General features: G+C 44.3%; 1 pseudogene; it reads right to left on the reverse strand.

The window, feature by feature from the left end:
• Nucleotides 1-21179: 21179 nt before the first annotated feature.
• On the reverse strand, nt 21180-21758 carry LOC108582518 (annotated as a pseudogene).
• Between the last annotated feature and the right edge of the window lie 203 nt (nt 21759-21961).

The raw sequence follows: 21961 nt of genomic DNA on the forward strand, positions 1-21961 counted from the left end.
GCCTCACTCTGTCACCCAGGCTGGGAGTGCAATGGTGTGATCTCGGCTCACTGCAACCTCCACCTCCCTGGTTCAAGAGATTCTCGTGCCTCAGCTCCCTGAGTAGCTGGAATTACAGGCATGTGTCACCATGCCCGGCTAATTCTTTGTATTTTTAGAAGAGATGGGGTTTCGCCATGTTGGCGAGGCTGGTCTCCAACTTCTAGCCTCAAACAATCCGCCCACTTTGGCCTCCCAAAGATTACAGGTGATAACTATTATAAATATATGTGTGCACCTACCCAAACATACACATAGAAATAAGGCTGAGCTGGCCAGGCACAGTGGCTCACACCAGCACTTTAAGAGGCTGATACGGGCAAATTGCTTGAGCACAGGAGTTTGAGACCAGTCTGGGCAACATGGAGAAACTGTGTCTCTACAAACAATGTAAAAAATTAGCCAGGCAGCTGGGCGCGGTGACTCATGCTTGTAATCCCAGCATTTTGGGAGGCCAAGGTAGGTGGATCACTTGAGGTCAGGAGTTCGAGACCAGGCTGGCCAACATGGTGAAGCCCCCATCTTTACTAAAAATACAAAAATCAGCCAGGCGTGGTGGCATGCGCCTGGAATTCCAGCTACTCAGGTGGCTGAGGCATGAGAATCACTTGAACCCTGGAGATGGAAGTTGCAGTGAGGTGAGATGGTGCCACTGCACTCCAGCCTGGGAGATAGTGAGACTCTGTCTCAAAAAAAAAAAAAAAGAAAAGATTAGCCAGGCATGGTGGCTTGTGCCTGCATTCCCAGTTACTCAGGAGGCTGAGTGGAGAGGAATGCTTGTGCCTAGGAGGTTGAGGCTGCAGTGAGCCATGATTGCACCACTGCACTCTAGCCTGGGTGACAAAGCAAGACCCTGTCTCAAAAAAAAAAAAAAAAAAAAAAAAAAAAGAGAGAGACAGAAAAGAAAAGAAGGCCGGGCGCGGTGGCTCAAGCCTGTAATCCCAGCACTTTGGGAGGCCAAGACGGGCGGATCACGAGGTCAGGAGATCGAGACCATCCTGGCTAACACGGTGAAACCCCGTCTCTACTAAAAAAAAAATACAAAAAACTAGCCGGGCGAGGTGGCAGGCGCCTGTAGTCCCAGCTACTCGGGAGGCTGAGGCAGGAGAATGGCGTAAACCCGGGAGGCGGAGGTTGCAGTGAGCTGAGATCCAGACACTGCACTCCAGCCTGGGCGACAGAGCGAGACTCCGTCTCAAAAAAAAAAAAGAAAAGAAAAGAAAAGAAATAAGGCTGAGAGAAACTATACCAAAATGTTAGCAAGGATAATCACTAATGATGAGATTCTGAGTGATATTTTTTGTTTCTTTCTACTTTTTGCTTCTCCTTCATGCTTTTCTGCATCTTCTAAAATTTCTACAAAGAACATACTTGTTTTTACAACTAGAAAAAATACATTATTAGTTAAACTATATAATACAAAGTTGGTAGGATATCTGTACAAATAGAAATAATATATTATTTAGGCCAGGCGCTGTGGCTCACGCCTGTAATCCCAGCACTTTGGGAGCCTGAGGCGGGTGGATCATGAGGTCAGGAGTTCAAGACCAGCCTGGCCAACATGGTGAAACCCTGTCTCCACTAAAAATACAAAAATTAGCCGGGCATGGTGGCGCATGCCTGTAGTCCCAGCTACTCGGGAGGCTGAGGCAGGAGAATCGCTTGAACCCGGGAGTTGGAGGTTGCAGTGAACCGAGATCATGCCACTGCATTCCAGGTTGGGCAACAGAGTGACACTTCATCTCAAAAAATTAATAAATAAAATAAAATAAAAATTATGTCCATCCAAAAATAATGCCCACTCTTGGACACCTAAAATGCACAAAATTATCTATAAATGCAGCTGTGTCTTTCATATAGTTTAAGTTCAGTTTTAGCAAAACAAAACAAATGTCTTTTCCTTTGCATGGTGAATGCCTTAGAGTTACTCCAGAACAACATTGAATTATTCACATTGAATGGTGAATGCCTGGAGTTAATCCAGAATAATATGAAATCAAACTTTATTTCAGTAAGAACCTCTAAGCCTAAAATCCTGTAAACTGAATCAGTCTTGGTACATGTATCTATTCCAAAAACTAGTCTCTAAATATACAGAGATTAGGGCTTGGCACTAGGAGATTAGATGTGGTAGACAAATGCTACTTAATGGTGAGGGTAGAGATGGGGTGACAGTAGAGGATGCTTAAACCCAACATCAATCATTTAAATATTGTTAGTAACATTTATTTCCACCCCAAGCTATCCTTTACCAGAGTAGCATGTGATAAACAACATTTCATTCATTCATTCATTCATTTATCCTCTCAATTAATATGTATTTAAAAGCCTGGTATACATGCAGCATGCAGCACTGTGTTAGGCACTGGGTTAACATGAAGAACAAAGCAGATAGGGGGCCGGGCGCAGTGGCTCACACCTGTAATCCCAGCACTTTGGGAGACCGAGGCGGGTGGATCACTTGAGCTCATCAGTTTGAGACTAGCCTGGGCAACAAGGTGAGATCCTACTAAAAATACAAAAAAATAGACCGGGTGCAGTGTCTCACACCTGTAATCCCAGCACTTTGGGAGGCTGAGGCAGTAGATCACCTGAGGTCATGAATTCGAGATCAGCCTGGCCAACATGGTAAAATCCCATCTCTGTTAAAAATACAAAAAATTAGCTGGGCATGGTGGCGGGTGCCTGTAATCCCACCTACTTGGGAGACTGAAGCAGGAGAATCGCTTGAGCCCGAGAGGCGGAGGCTGCAATGAGCTAGGATCATGCCACTGCACTCCAGCCTGGATGACAGAGTGAGACTCCATCTCAAAACAAAAACAAAAACAAAAAAATCGCCAGATGTGGTGGTGCACACCTGTGGTCCCAGATACTCAGGAGGCTAAGGTGAGGTGGGAGGATCACTGGAGCTCATGGAGTGTGGGTGTGGAGGTTGTAGTGAGCTAAGATCACGCCACTGCACTCGAGCCTGGGTAGGAGAGCAAGACCCTGTCTCAAAACAAACAAACAAACAACAACAACAGAAAAAAACAGACAAAAAACACACACACACACACACACACACACAGATGGTATCCCTGCCTGCATAGGGCTAAGAGCCTGGTAGAGAAGACAAATACACACACAAGTAGACATATAATTGCAAATTGTGATGAGTACTCTGGAGGAAAGTATAAAATACTGTGAAAGAGAATGAGGGAGGTGGAGCAGGAGAGGGATACCAAAACAGTCTCTCTGAGTAAGTGACATCTCAACCAGGACCCAAAAGATAAGAGTTAGGGGAGGGACCAGGCGCGGTAGCTCACGCCTGTAATCCCAGGACTTTGGGAGGCCAAGGCAGGTGGATCATGAGGTCAGGAATTCAAGAACAGCCTGGCCAAGATGATGAAACCCTGTGTGTACTAAAAATACAAAAATTAGCCAGGCGTGGTGGTGGGCACCTGTAATCCCAGCTACTCGGGAGGCTGAGGCAGAGAACTGGTTGAACCCAGGAGGCAGAGGTTGCAGCGAGCCAAGATCACACTACTGCACTCCAGCCTGGGTGACAGAGCGAGACTCCGTCTAAAAAAAAAAAAAAAAAAGAAGAGTTAGGGGAAGGACGGAGAAGAGGATTCCAGGAAGAGAAATGGCATATACAAAGGCCATTAAGATAGAAAAAAGCTTGGAGCCTTGGGGTAACTGAAAGAAGACCAGTGCAACCTCTTATGGAAAGGCCATGTCTAGGCATCCCAATAAGAACAGAGCACAGTGCAATGATACAAAGCACAGATGGCAGCAGCACAGGTCTTTCTCAGGTCTGACACTTAACTGTTTAACTTTATTGCTGGGCCTTGTTTGAGCATCGTCAAAATGAGAATAATGGATTTCCTTCCTGAACCCCTTGTGAAAATTCATTCTATTTCATCTGTACAATACTTGCCCTTTTGATAGTACATAAGCATATATATCATGTAATAATCAACAAAATGTGGCATTTTTACTATTAAAATGCACATTCTGAGGAAGAAGAGTAGAAACTCCCCACCAGTATAGGAAAGTGAAAGGAGAGAATTCGCGCATTAGCAATTGTCATTCACTTCCAGAGGGCTAATTATGATCATGAGCTAGGTCACCTATTTTTGTGAAAGTAAACTGTTATTTGCAAGGAAATGGTCTACTTGAAGCTTTCTCAATGGAAATCCACTGGTTTAGCCTAAGAGTTTTCTTGTAAGGTTTCTAGATCTTCATGGCTTTCACTTAAACTCTTGCTTTGAGCCATGTGGTACCTGGATAAGTGTCAGAATCAAACTGACAAAAATATATCCAGAGCGAGTCTCACCCCAACCTCTACCACAATTCTGCATTGGTCCTTAACTCCCATTTGCCAGGCACAGTGCTGAACACTTGCATACAATAGTTTAGTTAAGCCCTGCAACAACACTATGTATGAGATAGTGAATGATTGTTAATTTTTAGTAGTTGTATTTTTTGTTTGTTTGTTTGTTTTGAGACAGAGTCTCATTCTATTGTCCAGGCTAGAGTGCAATGGCGCGATCTCGGCTCACTGCAACCTCTGCCTCCTGGGTTCAAGCAATTCTCCTGCCTCCGCCTTGCAAGTAGCTGGGATTACAGGCGCCTGCCACCATGCCCGGCTCATTTTTTGTATTTTTAGTAGAGACCAGGTTTCGCCATGTTGGCCAGGCTGGTCTCAACTCCTGACCTCAGGTGATCCACCTGCCTCAGCCTCCCAAAAGTGCTGGGATTACAGGCGTGAGACACTGCGCCCGGCCTATTTTTAGTAGTTGTATTTTATTTTATTTTATTTTGAGACGGAGTCTCACTCTGTTGCCCAGGCTGGAGTGCAGTGGCGCGATCTCAGCTTACTGCAAGCTCCGCCTCCCGGGTTCACGCCATTCTCCTGCCTCAGCCTCCGAGTAGCTGGGACTGCAGGCGCTCGCCACCACGCCTGGCTAATTTTTTGTATTTTTAGTAGAGACGGAGTTTCACCGTGTTAGCCAGGATGGTCTCAATCTCCTGACCTCGTGATCCGCCCGCCTCAGCCTCCCAAAGTGCTGAGATTACAGGCCTGAGCCATGGCTCCTGGCAGTAGTTGTATTTTATAAAGTATCCATGAACACTGAATTAGTGAATAGTTCCCATTGCTCCTAAGGGATACACAGGGTTAGGTTCCTTCGAGCCTCTGATCACAATATTTTCATCAACCAATGAAAGACATTATGTTCAATAGATACTGTTGATTCCTTAACATTAAACCCATAGCTGGGTGTGGTGGCTCATGCCTGTAATCCCAGCACTTTGGGAGGCTGAGGCGGGAGGATCCCTTAAGCTCAGGAGTTTGAGACCCGCCTAGGCAATATAGTGATACCTCATCTCCAAAAAAATTTAAATTTAAATTTAAATTTAAAAATAAAAACATTGAACTCATGGCCAGCAGCATTATAACTCATGGGTGAATGAAGCTTATCTAACACACATATTTTTTCCATCTTTTTCTCCATTACAATTTTCTTGCACTTAAGAACTGTAGACAGAACTTCAGCAATACACTTGGGGGCCATTTTAAACAGTGAAATCACCAATAAAAAGCACAGAAATATAAAAAGCATGGCACTAAATAGACCACAAAGAGTACACTCGTTACAGTATGAGAGCTAAAACAAGAAGGCAAAGCATTGCCTTGTTCCACCTTGGCTAGGGACATGCATTATGGGCAGCTCAAATGCTTTCCTCTTCTGTAGTGTCAAGCAATGAGTGCAAAAACGTCATGAGTATTGATTTTGGGATTACAAATAAATTTTGGCATGTAAACAAATTCACAAATACAGAATCTGCAAATTATGAGAATAAATTATAGGGTAATGATTTTCATAATCCAGATGAAAAAATTGAAGATGAGAGAGGTTAAGGTCACTTACCCAAAGTTACTCTGATAATAAATGATAGAGATGGGATTTAAACACAGATCTGCCCAACACCAAAGCCAAATACACTTGACCACTATTATCTTCTGAAGTCCTGAGAGTTTTCATGTAAGTTCCTTTCTAAAAGTTCCCTTTAGTAAGGAACTAGTTAAACAAATTATGGGCCGGGTGCGGTGGCTCAAGCCTGTAATCCCAGCACTTTGGGAGGCCAAGACGGGCGGATCATGAGGTCAGGAGATCGAGACCATCCTGGCTAACACGGTGAAACCCCGTCTCTACTAAAAATACAAGAAAATTAGCCGGGCGAAGTGGCGGACGCCTGTAGTCCCAGCTACTCTGGAGGCTGAGGCAGGAGAATGGCGTGAACCCAGGGGGGCGGAGCTTGCAGTGAGCCAAGATCGCGCTACTGCACTCCAGCCTGGGGCACAGAGCAAGACTCCGTCTCAAAAAAAAAAAAAAAAAACCAAAAACAAACAAACAAAAAAAAAACAAATTATGGTAGTAAAATTCTATGGAAAGCTACATAAGGTGATAAGTGGGTGATACTTTAGTATTACATTTCTACTATTTAATAAGAGCTACCAGAAGAGATCTTAGATGCTATACAAGGAATTTTCTATTTATTTCTTACTTGATTCTCACAGTTACCCTATGAAATAGGTGCCATCAGAATTACCAGTTAATGGATTAGAAAATTGAGGCTCAGGGTGGGTGCAGTGGCTCACACCTGTAATCTCAACACTTTGGGAGGCTGAGGCGGGCGGATCACTTGATGTCAGGAGTTCGAGGCCAGCCTGGCCAACATGGTGAAACCCTGTCTCTACTAAAAATACGAAAAGCTGGACATGGTGATGCATGCCTGTACTCCCAGCTACTCAGGATGCTGAGACAGGAGATTCACTTGAACCCGGGAGGCGGAGGTTGCAGTGAGCCAAGATTGCACCATTGTACTCCAGCCTAGGCAACAAGAGCGAAACTCTGTCCCCCCGCAAAAAAAAAGAAAAAGAAAAAGAAAAACAAATAGAAGAAGAATCATTTCTTTCTATAGGTGTCTTATTACTAGCATGAAAAATCTTTCCCCAAAGACATTCTCACTCCCCACAGCAGACCTGTTTTTATATATCATTAGCCATAATATATATGTAATTATATATACATATATATATAATATATAATTATATCACATGCTCATGCCTAAACTTTGACTGGCTTAGCCCAATGAAAATTCACCTCCTGGAGATAGGGAGGACCCAGATATCTATATCTTAATAAAACTGGGATTCTGTTAGAAAGAAAAAAATGGGAGGAGGGAGCTGGGCGCTGTGGCTCACACCTGTAATCCCAGCACTTTGGGAGGCCAAGGTGGGCAGATCATGAAATCAGGAGATCGAGACCATCCTGGCTAACATGGTGAAATCCCATCTCTACTAAAAATACAAAAAATTAGCCAGGCATGGTGGCATGTGCCTGTAATCCCAGCTACTGGGAAGGCTGAGGCAGGAGAGTCGCTTGAACCTGGGAGGCGGAGGTTGCAATGAACCGAGATCGCGCCACTGCACTCCAGCCTAGGAAACAGAGCAAGACTCTGTCTCAAAAAAAAAAAAAAGTATATGTTGAAATGCTACCCCTAAGGTCATGGTATTAAGAGGTGGAGCTGGGTGTGGTAACTCATGCCTATAATCCCAGCGACTCAGGAGGCTGAGGTGGGAAGATGGCTTGAGGCTGGAAGTTCAAGATGAGCTGGGCAACATAGCAAGACCCTGCATCTAAAACACAAAAAAATTAGGCCCAACGCAGTGGCTCATTCTTGTAGTTCTAGCACTTTGTGGGGCTCAGGCAGGTGAATTACTTGAGCCCAGGAGTTCGAGACCAGCCTGGGCAACATGGCAAAACTCTGTCTCTACAAAAAAATACAAAAATTAGCCAGGCATGGTGGTGTGCACATGTAGTTTCAGCTACTCAGAAGGTTGAGGCAGGAGAATTGCTTCAACTCGAGAGGTTGAGGCTACAGTGAGCCATGATCATGCCCCTGCACTCTAGCCTGGGCAATGAAGCAAGACTCTATTGGGAAAAAATAAATAAATAAATGAATACAAATTTTTAAAAATTAACCAGGCAAGGTGGCTCATACTTGTAGTCCCAGGTACTTAGGAGGCTGAGGTGGGAGGATCACTGGAGCCCAGGAGTTTGAGGCTACAATGAGCTATAATTGCACCACTGCACTCCAGCCTTGGCAACAGAGTGAGATCTTGTCTCTAAAAAATAAAAAAAAATAAAAGAATTTAAAAAATGGCAAAGCCTTTGAGAATGGAATTAGTACCCTTATAAAGGAGGCCTGAGGGAGCCTTTTGCCCTTCTGCCATGTGGGGACATATAGAAGGTGCCATTTCTGAGGAACAGGGCCCCTTGCTAGATGTCAAATCTGCTGGCATCTTGATCTTGGGCTGGGAAGCCTCTAGAACTGTGAGTAATAAATTTCTGGTTTTTATAAATTAGCCAGTATCAGGTGTTTTACTATAGCTTCCCAAACAAACTATGACAGTGTATATTATACATTCAAATTTAAATAAATCACAACACTTAAGCTAGAGCCTTGCTACTCCACAGACCGTATTATCGGTATCATCTGGGATCCTGTCAGAAATACATGACCGGGTGCAGTGGCTTACGCCTGTAATCCCAGCACTTTGGGAAACTGAGGCGAGCAGATCACATGAGGTCAGGAGTTCGAGACCAGCCTAGCCAACATGGTAAAACCTAGTCTCTACTAAAAATACAAAAATTAGCTGGGCATAGTGGCATGTGCATGTAATCCCAGCTACTTGAGAGGCTGAGGCAGGAGAATTGCTTGAACCCAGGAGGCAGAGGTTGCAGTAAGCTAAGGTAGTGCCACTGCACTCCAGCCTGGGCGATAGAGCGAGACTCTGTCGAAAGAGAGAGAGAGAGAGACAGAGAGAAAGAAAGAGAGAGAAGGAGGGAAGGAGGGAAGGAAGGAAGGAAGGAATCTCGTTCCACATCCTAGACCTACTGAATCAGAATCTGCATTTAACAAGATCCTCCCAGGAGATTCATCTTCATATTAAAATTTGAAAAGGATTCAGGGCTGAGAGCTGTGGCTCACATCTGTGTAATGCCAGCACTTTGAGAGGCCAAGGTGGGAGGATCACTTGAGCCCAGGAGTTCGAGACCAGCCTGGACAATATAAGGAGACCTCATCTCTACAAAAAAATAAAAAATTAAAAAAATTGAGCCCAGGAGGTCAAGGCTGCAGTGAGCCATGACTGTGCCACTGCACTCCAGCCTAGGTGATAGAGCAAGACCCTGTTTCAAAAATAAATAAAAATAAAAATAAATAAAAAGCAATGAGTTAGAACAGTCACCAGCTAGTAGCAAAATCTACTCTGGTTTTACTCACAAAATGTAGGTAGTAAAAGTTCATCTCCTCTAGCCCTAGAAGTTAAAGAATTAAATACTCCTAGCCAGGCGCAGTGGCTCATGTATGTAATCCCAGCACTTTGGGAGGCTGAGGTGAGTTGATCACTTGAGATCAGCAGTTTGAGACCAGCCTGGCCAACATGGAAAACCCGTGTCTACTAAAAATAAAAAATTAGCAAAGCCATGGTTGCACATGCCTGTAGTCCCAGCTACTTAGGAGGCTGAGGCACAAGAATTACTTGAAACCAGGAGGCAGAGGTTGCAGTGAGCCAAGATCGCATCACTGCACTCCAGCCTGGGTGACAGAGTGAGACTCCATCTCAAAAAAAAAAAAAAAAAAAAAGTAAGTACTCCAGCCAGCAGTGGCATGCACCTGTAGTCCCAACTCAAGTCCCAAGGCCAAAGCAGGAAGATTGCTTGAGCCCAGGAGTTCAAGTCCAGTCGGGGCAACATAGCAAGACCCTATCTACTAAAAAAAAGGTGAATATTATATCTTATTTCTTCCCTTGTACTACTATTTTTATCCCCTCACTTTCTTCTTCTCTTCCTATGTGTCTGCCTGCCTCATCCCTTCCTCCTCTCCTTTTTAAATGCCTTGTTCCCCTAACTAGGTGATACACAGGTTTATAATAAGAACCATTTGTTCTGCAAGTTTATAGTATAGTAGGCAGATATCAAAAAGTCTGGCTAGTGATTTACACACTAACTTCAGGGGAGCTATATCTAAAGAGTACAATGAAATAAAGCCCAGTTAGATTGCTCTACTTTCGGACTTAGCTCCAAATCAGAGGACAAATTATTTTTCATTATTTTTCTTACTAGAAAATGTTAGCGTTTCAATTTTGGAATCAGACCAATCTGGATTCAGATATCATTCTTCAACTGTGGGCTGTGTAATCTTGAGCAAGTCCCTTAAACTCTCTGAACTTCCATTTCTATTTTTGGACTGCTTAAGCTCATGAGCTTTGTAATTAGAGAGACTAGCCTTCAATCCTGCTTTTTCTTCTTCTTACTTATGTAGACTTGAGCAAACTATTTGCTCTCAATAAAATACAGACCTAGGCTGGGCACAGTAAAATACAGACCAGGCCAGGTGCAATGGTTCACACCTGTAATCCCAGCACTTTGGGAGGCCAAGGCAGAAGGATTGCCTGAGCTAAGAAGTTTGAGACCAGCCTGCACAACATAGTGACACCATGTCTCTAGGACAAAATTTTAAAACATTAGCCAGGCGTGGTGGCACATGCCTCTAGTCCTAGCTACTCTAGAGGCTGAGGCAGGAGGATTGCTTGAGCCAGGAGTCTGAGGCTGCATTGAGATATGATCACACCACTGCACTCTAACCTAGGTGACAGAGCAAGATGCTGTCTCTAAAAACAAATAAAAAATAAAAAAAAATACAGACCAGGCAGGGCGTGGTGGCTCACACCTGTAATCCCAGCACTTTGGGAGGCCAAGGCGGGTGGACCACTTGAGGTCAGGAGTTCAAGACTGGCCTGGCCAACATAGCGAAACCCCATCTCCACTAAAAATACAAAAATTAGCCGGGTGGGGTGGTGTGCGTCTGTAATCCCAGCTACACGGGAGGCTGAGGCAGGAGAATCACTGCCAGGAGGTGGAGGTTGCAGTAAGCCTAGATTGCACTGCTGGGTGACAGGACAAGATTCCTTCTTTAAAAAAAAAAAAAAAAAAATGCAGACCTACTTCAAAGGTTTATCATGGGAAAATGCGTATCAAGTGCTTATCACAATGCCTTGGCACATATCACATGTTCAATAATTATTAACTTTATGTTCTTTTCTTTCATTTTGAAATAAAGGTAATAAAAATCCACAGCAAAAGTGTTTGTGAAGACTTAGATGAGATGGCACACAGTCTGAAAAGTGTTTGGCACAAAAAAGTAAGTGCTCGGTAAACATTAGCTATGATAGGCACACAGAGTTGTGAGGACTCAGTGGGATAAGATATACTCGTAATCATTGTTGTCCTCTCCTGACAAGGGGAAATTCTCACCCTGAGTTCAGAGAATTTTGACTATACTGTTTTTTGTTTTTTGGAATTTTTTGACCTGGAGCCTTGCTCTGTTTCCCAGGCTGGAGTGCAGTGGCACAATGTCAGCTACTGCAACCTCTGCCTCCTGAGTTCAGGCAATTCTCCTGCCTCAGCCTCCCAACTAGCTGGGATTACAGGTGCCTGCCACCATACCTGGCTAATTTTTTTTTTTTTTTTTTTGAGATGAGGTCTCACTCTGTCACCAGGCTGGAGTGCAGTGGCGCAATCTCAGCTCACTGCAACCTCCGCCTCCTGGGCTCAAGCGATTCTCCTGCCTCAGCCTCCCAAGTAACTGTGACTACAGGCACATGCCACCACGCGCAGCTAAGTTTTTGTATTTTTAGTAGAGACGGGGTTTCATCGTATTAGCCAGGATGGTCTCAATCTCCTGACCTCGTGATCTGCCCTCCTAGGCCCCCCAAAATGCTGGGATTACAGGCATGAACCACCGCACCCAGTCTAATTTTCATAGTTTTAGTAGAGATGGGGTTTCACCATGTTGGCCAGGCTGATCTCAAACTCCTGACCTCAAGTGATCCACCCACCTTCGTCTCCCAAAGTGCTGGGATTACAGGCATGAGCCACCACACCCGACCTTGACTATACTGTTTATAACCTGCATGGGTTTTTAAAAAGCCATTCTAAGCCGGGCGTGGTGGCTCCCACCTATAATCCCAGCACTTTGTGAGGCCAAGGCGGGCAGATAACCTGAGGTCAGGAGTTCGAGACCAGCCTCAACATGGAGAAACCCCATTTCTACTAAACATACAAATTCGCCGGGTGTGATGGTGCATGCCTGTAATCCCAGCTATTCGGGAGGCTGAGGCAGGAGAGCTCAGCCTGGGAGGCAGAGGTTGCGGTGAGCCCAGATCGCGTCATTGCACTCCAGCCTAGGCAACGAGTGAAACTCTGTCTCAAAAAAAAAAAAAAAAAAGCCATTCTACACCTTGCTTAATCCCTACACTTATCACTTATTTACATCCTGGGATGCTCTAGAAGTCAGCAACCAGTCTTTTCAACTCAGACCAGTCTTGGTAGTGTCCCTTTGATCCTAACGTCCTGCTCCTGAAATGGCCGGTGCCATCCAGCTTTTCCCAGATGAATAGCTGGACCAGACGTCACAAAGAGAAAAGGAAAAGCAGATGGAAAGAAATGTTCCAAAATCTTCTTTAAAATAAACGGCAAGGACTACGTCTGCCTGGGAAACCACTTTAAAGGCCATGCAAAGGATAAAAGGAGGAACGGTGGAAAGAGCAGCATCCAATTGCTATGGCAACTGAAATTTTGCAAATAAATACTTCAACATAGCTTGTTTATCAAACAAACTGACCTTTCTGTTCTTCGGTCCCCCTCCTGCTTCCTCATCCTTCCTTCATTAGTATACACCCATTCCTACCATATCTTGGGACAAAAGGAAAAGTACTCTCTCTGAGCCATTTCCCCTGCCCTCAAAATAAAATCTGGCAGTACATTGTTTGTTCATACACTGGAACAGGAAGTGTCTTTACTATATATCATGAACTCTGTCCCTTTACGGGTGTTGTCATATTGAGTTCCTGGGAAGTATGCTAAGCTAGGAACCTTTTCAAACTCCTGACAATCAAAGCCACACTGGTCTACTAATGACTAGCTGAGTCACCAAATTTCTCTAAGCCTCCCTTTCCCTGTGTGCATGAGGGAAATACTGCTCTAAATTATAGGAAATATGGGCAAGATTTGGGTCATTTGTATTCTTATTCAACTGACCCAGTTTGGGCCCAGTCTCTCTTTCTAGCCTAAGCTCTCACTGGTCTCCTGTGCCTTAGCCAAACACGTCTATTGTTCCTGGCACACACATTTCTGTGCCTTGGCTCTTGCCATTCTTTCTGCCTGGAATGCCCTCTCCCCTTCTCTCCATTTCCTCCTTCTATTTTATTAAACTCTCATCTATCTTCCTATATGTCTCAAACCAAATAGCACCTCTTCCACAAAGCCTTCTCTGATTCTATAACTGGTAGAGATCTTTCTTCTCTTATTTGTGTGCTTTTCTGGCATTTGTGGTTGCTTATGTGCATCTTTCATCACCCCCTGCCACCCCCAGAACAAATAAGCACCTTGAGAGCAGAGACCATGTTTTCTCCTTGAGCACCCCAAATTATAAGTGGCCTTTTAATTAGGTGTATCCCTCCCCAATTAACTTTTGACTTATAAGCTCTTTGGGACCAAGGGCTACTTCTTGTCCCCCATTATCTACCCAGCACCTAGTTCATTGCTTAGCACATAATTGGTGCTCCAAAAACATTGGTTAAAGTAATGAATAAAAATAGATGCTTTTTGGGGAAATGAAGTTAATCAACTTGTAAATGAGAGCTTGAATGGGAAAAGTATGTTGAGCAGTTACAGCTGTATGGTATTCATTCATTCATTCATTCATTCATTCAGCAGTGATCAAGCCAATTTTTTTTTCTTTTTTTCTTTTTAGATGGAGTCTCCGTCTGTTACCCAGGCTGGAGTGCAGTGGCACGACCTGGGCTCACTGCAACCTCTGCCTCCCTGGTTCAGGCAATTTTCCTGCCTCAGCCTCCCGAGTAGCTGGGATCACAGGCATGCACCACCACACCCAGCTAATTTTTGTATTGTTAGTAGAAATGGGGTTTCACCATGTTGCCCAGGCTGGTCTCGAACTCCTGACCTCAGGTGATCCACCCACCTCAGCCTCCCAAAGTGCTGAGATTACAGGCGTGAGCCACCGCACCCTGCTGAAATTTTTTTTTTTTTTTAATTGAAGCGGGGTCTCACTCTGTCACCCAGGCTGGAGTGCAGTGGCACAATCATGGCTCACTGCAGCCTCGACCTCCTGGAGCGCAAGCAATCCTCCTGCCTCAATTGGGACCAAAGGTGCATGCCACACAACAGGCTAATGTTATTATTATTGGTTTTTAGTAGAGATTGGGGGTTTCTCATTTTGTTACGCAGGCTGATCTCGAACTCCTGGACTCAAGTGATTCTCCCACCTCAGCCTCCCAAAGTGCTGGGATTACAGACGTGAGTCAGTGCACCTGGCCCCAAATGAGCAATGAAAATCTTGACTTTATGAAACTTTTTTTTTTTTTTTTGAGACGGAGTCTTGCTTTGTCGCCCAGGCTGGAGTGCAGTGGCACCATCTTGGCTCACTGCAAGCTCCGCCTCCTGGGTTCACCCCATTCTCCTGCCTCAGCCTCCGAGTAGCTGGGACTACAGGCACGCACCACCACGCCCGGCTAATTTTTTGTATTTTTAGTAGAGACGGGGTTTCACCATGTTAGCCAGGATGGTCTCGATCTCCTGACCTCGTGATCCGCTCGTCTCGGCCTCCCAAAGTGCTGGGATTACAGGCTTGAGCCACCGCGCCTGGCCATGAAACTTATATTGAGGCTGGGCATGGTGGTTCACACCTGTAATTCCAGCACTTAGGGAAGCAGAGGCAGGATTCCATCTTGGAAAAAAAAAAAAGAGAAACTTATATTGTAGTGGAACAAGTAGAGAATCAACAAATACAAAAATAAATAAATTCACATTGTGAAGAAATACACAGGTCAATGAAATAGAGTCATTTTAAGTAGGATGTTATTTAAAGTATTGTTTGTAGGATTTCCCGACCTCTGCACTATGGACATTTTAGGCTAGATAATTCTTTCTTGCAAGAGGCTGTCCTGTGTACTGTAGGATATTTAGTAATATTCCTAGAGGCATGTAGTGGCCTCTAACCACTACAGGCCAGTAACAAATAATCCCTAGAGTTGTGACTATCAAAAAATCTTTCTAGACATTGTCAAATCTCTGGGGATCAAAATTACCCCTACTTGAGAACTACTGTGTTAAAGGGATGCCTCTTTGAGTGAATGACATGAGCTGAGACCTAAAAGACAAGACAAAAATAAGCCTTCAACACTAGTGAAGTATATTCCAGGCAGGAAAGTGGACAGCAGCACAAACAATGGGACCATAGTGGCCGAAGGTAATGAGTGAGGAGGGGAGTGACATATGATGAGATCGGAGAGATAGGCAAAGACATAATCATGTAGTTGCTTGGAATCATATAAGGAAACTTAGATTTCATTTTAAAGTAGTGGAGGCCATCGAAGTTTTGTGTGTTTTTATTTTGTTTTGTTTTTCTTGAGATGGAGTCTTGCTCTTGTCGCCCAGGTTGGAGTGCAGGGCACAATCTCGGTTTACTGCAACCTCTGCCTCCCGGGTTCAAGCAATTCTCCTGCCTCAGCCTTCCAAGTAACTGGGATTAGAGGTGCATGCCATCACACCTGGCTAATTTTTGTATTTTTTTTTTTTTGTAGAGTTGTATTTTTTTTTTTTTCACCATATTGGCCAGGCTGGTCTTGAACTCCTGGCCTCAAGACATCTGTTCGCCTCAGCCTCCCAAAGTGCTGGGATTACAGGTGTGAGCCACTCACTGCGCCCAGCCAACAAGCTTAGTTTATGTTTATGTTTTTGAGGAGCTGCCTTACTATTTTTCATAGTCTCATACCATTCTACTTTCCCACCAGTAATGTATGAGGGTTCCAATTTCTCTACAACCTCACCAATATTTCTTGTTTTCTGTTTTTTGGTAATAGCCATCCTGATGGGTGTGAAACGGTATCTCATTATAGTTTTTTGTTTTGTTTTTTTGAGACAGGATTTCACTCTGTCACCCAGGCTAGAGTATAGTGGCGTGATCAAGACTCACTGCAGCCTCCACCTCCCTCGCTCAAGTGATCCTCCCACCTCAGCCTCCTGAGTAGCTGGGGCACCAAGCACATGCCACCATGCCCAGCTAACTTTTATACTTTTTGTAGAGATGGGGTTTTGTCATGTTGCCCAGGCTGGTCTCCAACTCCTGGGCTCAAGCCATCCACCCATCTCTGCCTTCCAAAGTGCTACAATTACAGGCATGAGCCACCACAACTGGTTGACTTGTATAGTTCTTCATGGATTCAGAATATTAATTCATTATTCAATATAAAATTTGCAAATATCCTATTTTGTGGATAAGATGGACGTTTTAAGATTTAGTGCCTGCTTAAGCAAATGCTGGGAAACAACTTCACCGAAACAAGCTCTAGCCTTGTTTCAGCTTGCTCCAGAGGTCTGGGTTGAGGTGATATTAAATAGTGGCTTAAAACAGTTCATGGCTGGGCACAGTGGCTCACGCCTATAATCCTAGCACTTTGGGAGGCCGAGGCAGGTAGATCGCTTGAGTCTAGGAGTTCAAGACCAGTCTGGCCAACATAGCAAAACCCGTCTCCACTAAAAATACAAAAATTAGGCCTGGCACAGTGACTCATGCCTGTAATCCCAGCACTTTGGGAGGCAGAGGCGGGTGGATCACTTGAGGTCAGGAGTTCGAAACCAGCCTGGCCAACATAGTGAAACCCTGTATCTACTAAAAATACAAAAAAATTAGCGAGGTGTGGTGGCAGGTGCCTGTAATCCCAGCTACTTGGGAGACCAAGTCAGGAGAATCGCTTGAATCCGGAAGGCGGAGGTTGCAGTGAGCTGAGACTACGTCACTGCACTCCAGCCAGGGTGACAGAGTGAGACTCCATCGCAAAAAGAAAAAAAAGAAGTACAAAAATTAGCTGGGAGTGGTGGTGCAGGCCTGTAATCTCAGCTACTCTGGAGGCTGTGGCACGAGAATTGCTTGAACCTGGGAGGTGGAGGTTGCAGTGAGCTGTGATTGTGCCGCTCTACTCCAGCTTGGGAGACAGAGAGAGACTCTCTCAAAAAACAAACTAACAACAAACAGTTCATATCTACTTCAGAGAACCCCCCTGAGAAGCTGGTTGTGTTTCAGATTTACCTCCTAGATATTTTATTTTCCTCCTTAAAGATCAAAGAAGGCAGAGGAAGCCATGAATGAGAGAGTCACGGTAAGGCTAGAAATAAAAGATGTCTTATTCTTATCACGACTGCACTGGATTATTCTCTTATTTTCTTTTCTTTTTTTTTTTTTGAGACGGAGTCTGTGCCTAGGGTGGAGTGTGCAGTGGCCAGATCTCAGCTCACTGCAAAGCTCCTGGCCCGGTTTTACGCCTATTCTTTCCTGCCTCAGCTCTCCCGAGAAAGTAGCCGGGACTACAGGCGCCCACCACCTCGCCTGGCTAGTTTTTTGTATTTTTTAGTAGAGACGGGGTTTCACCGTGTTAGCCAGGATGGTCTCGAACTCCTGACCTCGTGATCCGCCCGTCTCGGCCTCCCAAAGTGCTGGGATTACAGGCTTGAGCCACCGCGCCCGGCCTATTCTCTTATTTTCTAACTTAGTCTGTAAATTTCTTGATAGCAGGTACTGCTATATAAATTTAAAACTAATATTCTATTCAGCACCTAGCACATCAGGTTTTACGTAGTAAATGCTCAATAAATTATTGTTTATTGATGTTAGTTGATTAGCAATTCCTATAATTCTAGAAGATTGTCATGAAGTGGTCTATATTATTTCATATGAATAATAACAGATTGCATTCTTACTTGAATATTTGATATCAAATAAATATTTTATAAAGTATTTATAAAATTATAAAATAAAGATATGCTATATAACTTATATTTTTCTTTCCTTTTTTTTTTTTTTGAAATAAGATCTTACTCTGTCCCCCAAGGCTGGAGTGCAGTGGCACAATCACGATTCACTGCAGCCTCGACCTCCTGGGCCCAAGCAATCCTCCCACCTCAGCTTCCCAAGAATCTGGGAGTCTCTGGGACTACAGGAATGTGCCACCATCCCTGGCTAATTTTTTTGTAGAGATGGGATTTCGCCATATTACTCAGGCTGGTCTTGAACTCCCGACTCAAGCGATCTGCCCATCTCAGCCTCCCAAAGTGCTGAGATTGTAGGCGTGAGCCACCATGCCCAGCTAAAATTTATTTTTAAATTCAATAGACATGAGGGCCAGGCTCAGTGGCTCACGCCTATAATCCCAACAGTTTGGGAAGTAGAGGAGGGCAGATTGCTTGAGGTCAGTAGTTTGAGACCAGCCTGGCCAACATGGTAAGACCCCGTCTCTACTAAAAATAGAAAAATTAACTGGGTGTAGTGTTGCGCACCTATATCCCAGCTACTAAGGAGGCTGAGGCACAAGAATCACTTGAACCTGGGAGGTAGAAGTTGCAGTAAGTCAAGATCGTGCCCCTGCACTCTAACCTGGGCAACAGAGTGAAACTATGTTTTGAAACAAACAAACAAACAAAAAACAACTTCGTTAATGACTAGACCTGTGATAGATTGGGAGGATTCAAAGGTGGACAAGGCAAATCCTTCGAAGAATTTGCAGTTTCGTAGTTAAGTAGACAATAAGCAGCAACCATGCCATGATAATGGAGTGCTATAATACAGGTAAGCACTGGGTGCCATGGAGCAGAACATAAGGAGCACCTAAGTCGGTTCGTAATCGGAAGAAAGGGAAGTTGGAAAGGTTCCTGAGCTGCTTCTTAAGAATAAGTATGGGCCGGGCACAGTGGCTTGCACCTGTAATCCCAGCACTTTGGGAGGCCGAGGCGGGTGGATCACCTGAGGTCAGGAGTTTGAGAACAGCCCTGCCAACATGGCAAAACCCCGTCTCTACTAAAAATACAAAAATTAGCCAGGTGTAGTGACAGGTACCTGTAATCCCAGCTACTTGGGAGGCTGAAGCAAGAAGAATCACTTGAACCTGGGAGGGAGAGGTTGCAGTGAGCTGAGATCACGCTGCTGCACTCCAGCCTGAATGACAGAGTGAGACTGTCTCGAGACTGTCTCAAAAAAAAAAAAAAAAAAAAGTATGATCAGTTCTTATAAGTACAGAAATAAACTCTCGCATTTATGGTCGATTGCTTTTCAACAAATATGCCAAGATAATTCAATGGGGAAAAGAAAAATCTTTCCAACAAATGGTGCTAGGACAACTAAAACAATAAAAATCTTAGAAGAAAATATAGAAATACGTCTTTAGGAACTTGAGTTAGTTAAAATCTTCTTAGATATGAACCTAAAAGCACAAAGCAGCAAAATAAATAAAGTGAATTTCATCAAAATTAAAAACTTTTGTTCTTCAATGAAAGGCCTCCGGAAAGTAAAGACACCTCTCAAAATGGGAGAAAATATCTGCAAATCACATTTTTATTTATTTTTTATTTTTATTTTTTGAGACAGAGTCTTACCCTGTTGCCCAGGCTGGAGTGCAGTGGTGCAATCTCAGCTCACTGCAACCTCCACCTCCCCAGTTCAAGTGATTCTCCTCAGCCACCTGAGTAGCTGGAATTACAATCATGCACTACCACACTTGGCTAATTTTTGTATCTTTACTAGAGATAGGGTTTCCTCATGTTGGCCAGGCTGGTCTCAAATTCCTGGCCTCAGGTGATCCGCCCACCTCAGCCTTCCAAAGTGCTGGGATTACAGGCATGAGCCACTGCACCCGGCCATGCAAATCATATATCTTAAAAGGGATTTATATTTAAAATATCTAAAGAGTCTTAAAACTCAATAATAAAAAAACAACCTAATTAAAACATAGTAAAGGGAAGAATGAAATAAAATCATCTTTGTCACAGATGACATGATTATGTAGAAAACTGGAAATAAATGATGACAAAAAAAACACTTGGAACTAATAAGCAATTATAGCAAGTGATGATAGTTGCAGGATGCAAGGTTAGTATACAAAAGTCAGCCAGTTGCGGTGGCACGAGCCTGTAGTCACAGCTACATGGGAGGCAGAGGCAGGAGGATCACTTGAGCCCAGGAGTTCAAGGCTGCAGTAGGCTCCATGCAGTGGCTCATGCCTGTAATCCCAGCACTTTGGGAGGCTGAGGAGCACAGATCACTTGAGTCCAGGAGTTTGAGACCAACCTGGGCAACACAGTGAAATCCCGTCTCTACAAAATATATGAAAATTAGCTGGATGTGGTAGTGTGCGCCTATAGTCCCAGCTTCTTGGGAGACTAAAGCAGGAGGATTACCTGAGCCTGGGAGGCGAAGGTTGCAGTGAACTGAGATTACACCACTGCATTCCAGCCTGGGCAACAGAGTGAGACCCCCATCTCAAAAAAAAAAAAAAAGGGTGCAGTGCATGATGATCACACCTATGAATAGCCCCTGTATTCCAGCCTGGGCAACATAGTGGCACTGTCTCAAAAAAAAAAAAAAAAAAAAAAAAAGGCCAATGGGTTTCCTATATATCAGCAATGAACAAGTGGAATTTGAAATTAAAAGCAAGCACAGGCCAGGCACCATGGCTGACACCTGCAATCGCAGCACTTTGGGAGGCTGAGGTGGGCGGATAACAAGGTCAGGAGATCGAGACCATCCTGGCAACATGGTGAAACCCTGTCTCTACTAGAATACAAAAAATTAGCTGGGCATGGTGGCATGCACCTGTAGTCCCAGCTACTTGGGAGGCTGAGGCAGGAGAACTGCTTGAACTCAGGAGGTGGAGGTTGCAGTGAACCGAGATCGAACCACTGCACTCCAGCCTGGCAACAGAGCAAGACTCCGTCTCAGAAGAAAAAAAGAAGGAAAGAAAACACAATTTCATTTACATTAGGCACCCTCCAAAATGATTTTTTTCTCTCATATGGAGTTTCAGTCTTGTTGCCCAAGCTGGAGTGCACTGGCACGATCTCAGCTCACTGCAACCTCTGTCTCCTGAGCTCAAGTGATTCTCCTGCCTCAGCCTGCCAAGTAGCTGGGATTACAGGCATGCACCACCACACCCAGCTAATTTTGTATTTTTAGTAGAGACAGGGTTTCACCGCCCTGGCCTCCCAAAGTGCTGGGATTACAGGTGTGAGCCACCAAGCCCGGCCTGAAATGTTTTTTTACAAGAGCACAAATCCACTTTTATTCATTGACTTTTCATTAGTTTAAATCCTTGAGGGGTACAGCATGAGGGTACAGCATCACTTGGATTCTGTGTCCAATAGCCTTAGCAGGAAGATTGCTTCAGAATTTGGCATGAACCATGCCACTGTTTCTGTGGGCCTGACTTACCTTTCCCCAGATTACTCTTGTTTGGTTTGGTTTGCCGCCAGGAGTCACTTTGTTGTTCTTTGCTTTGTATACATAAGCACATCTCTTGCCCAAATAGAATTCTATTTCATCTCGGGCATAAACACCTTCAATTTTAAGAAAAGCTGTATGCTCTCTTTGGTTCCGGAGACTCTGCTTATAGCCAGCAAAAATGGCCTTGGACCACAGCCTTCCAGACATATTTTCTTTTAGAAGATTTGTTCCCAGCAGGATCCAAGATGGCGGGAAAAAACAAAATGAAATATTTTGATACAAATCTTTTTTTTTTTATTTTGAGACAGAGTCTTGCTCTGCTGCCCAGGCTGGAGTTCAGTGGTACAATCTTGGCTCACTACAATCTCCGCCTCCTGGGATCAAGTGATTCTTCTGCCTCAGTCACCTGAGTAGCTGGGATGACAAGCACCTGCCACCACACCTGGCTAATTTTTTTTTTTTTTTTTTTTGTATTTTTAGTAGAGACAGGGTTTCACCATGTTTGTCAGGCTGGTCTCCA

Source organism: Papio anubis, chromosome 17 (assembly GCF_008728515.1).
Source record: "Papio anubis isolate 15944 chromosome 17, Panubis1.0, whole genome shotgun sequence".
In the NCBI taxonomy this organism is placed as follows: domain Eukaryota; kingdom Metazoa; phylum Chordata; class Mammalia; order Primates; family Cercopithecidae; genus Papio; species Papio anubis.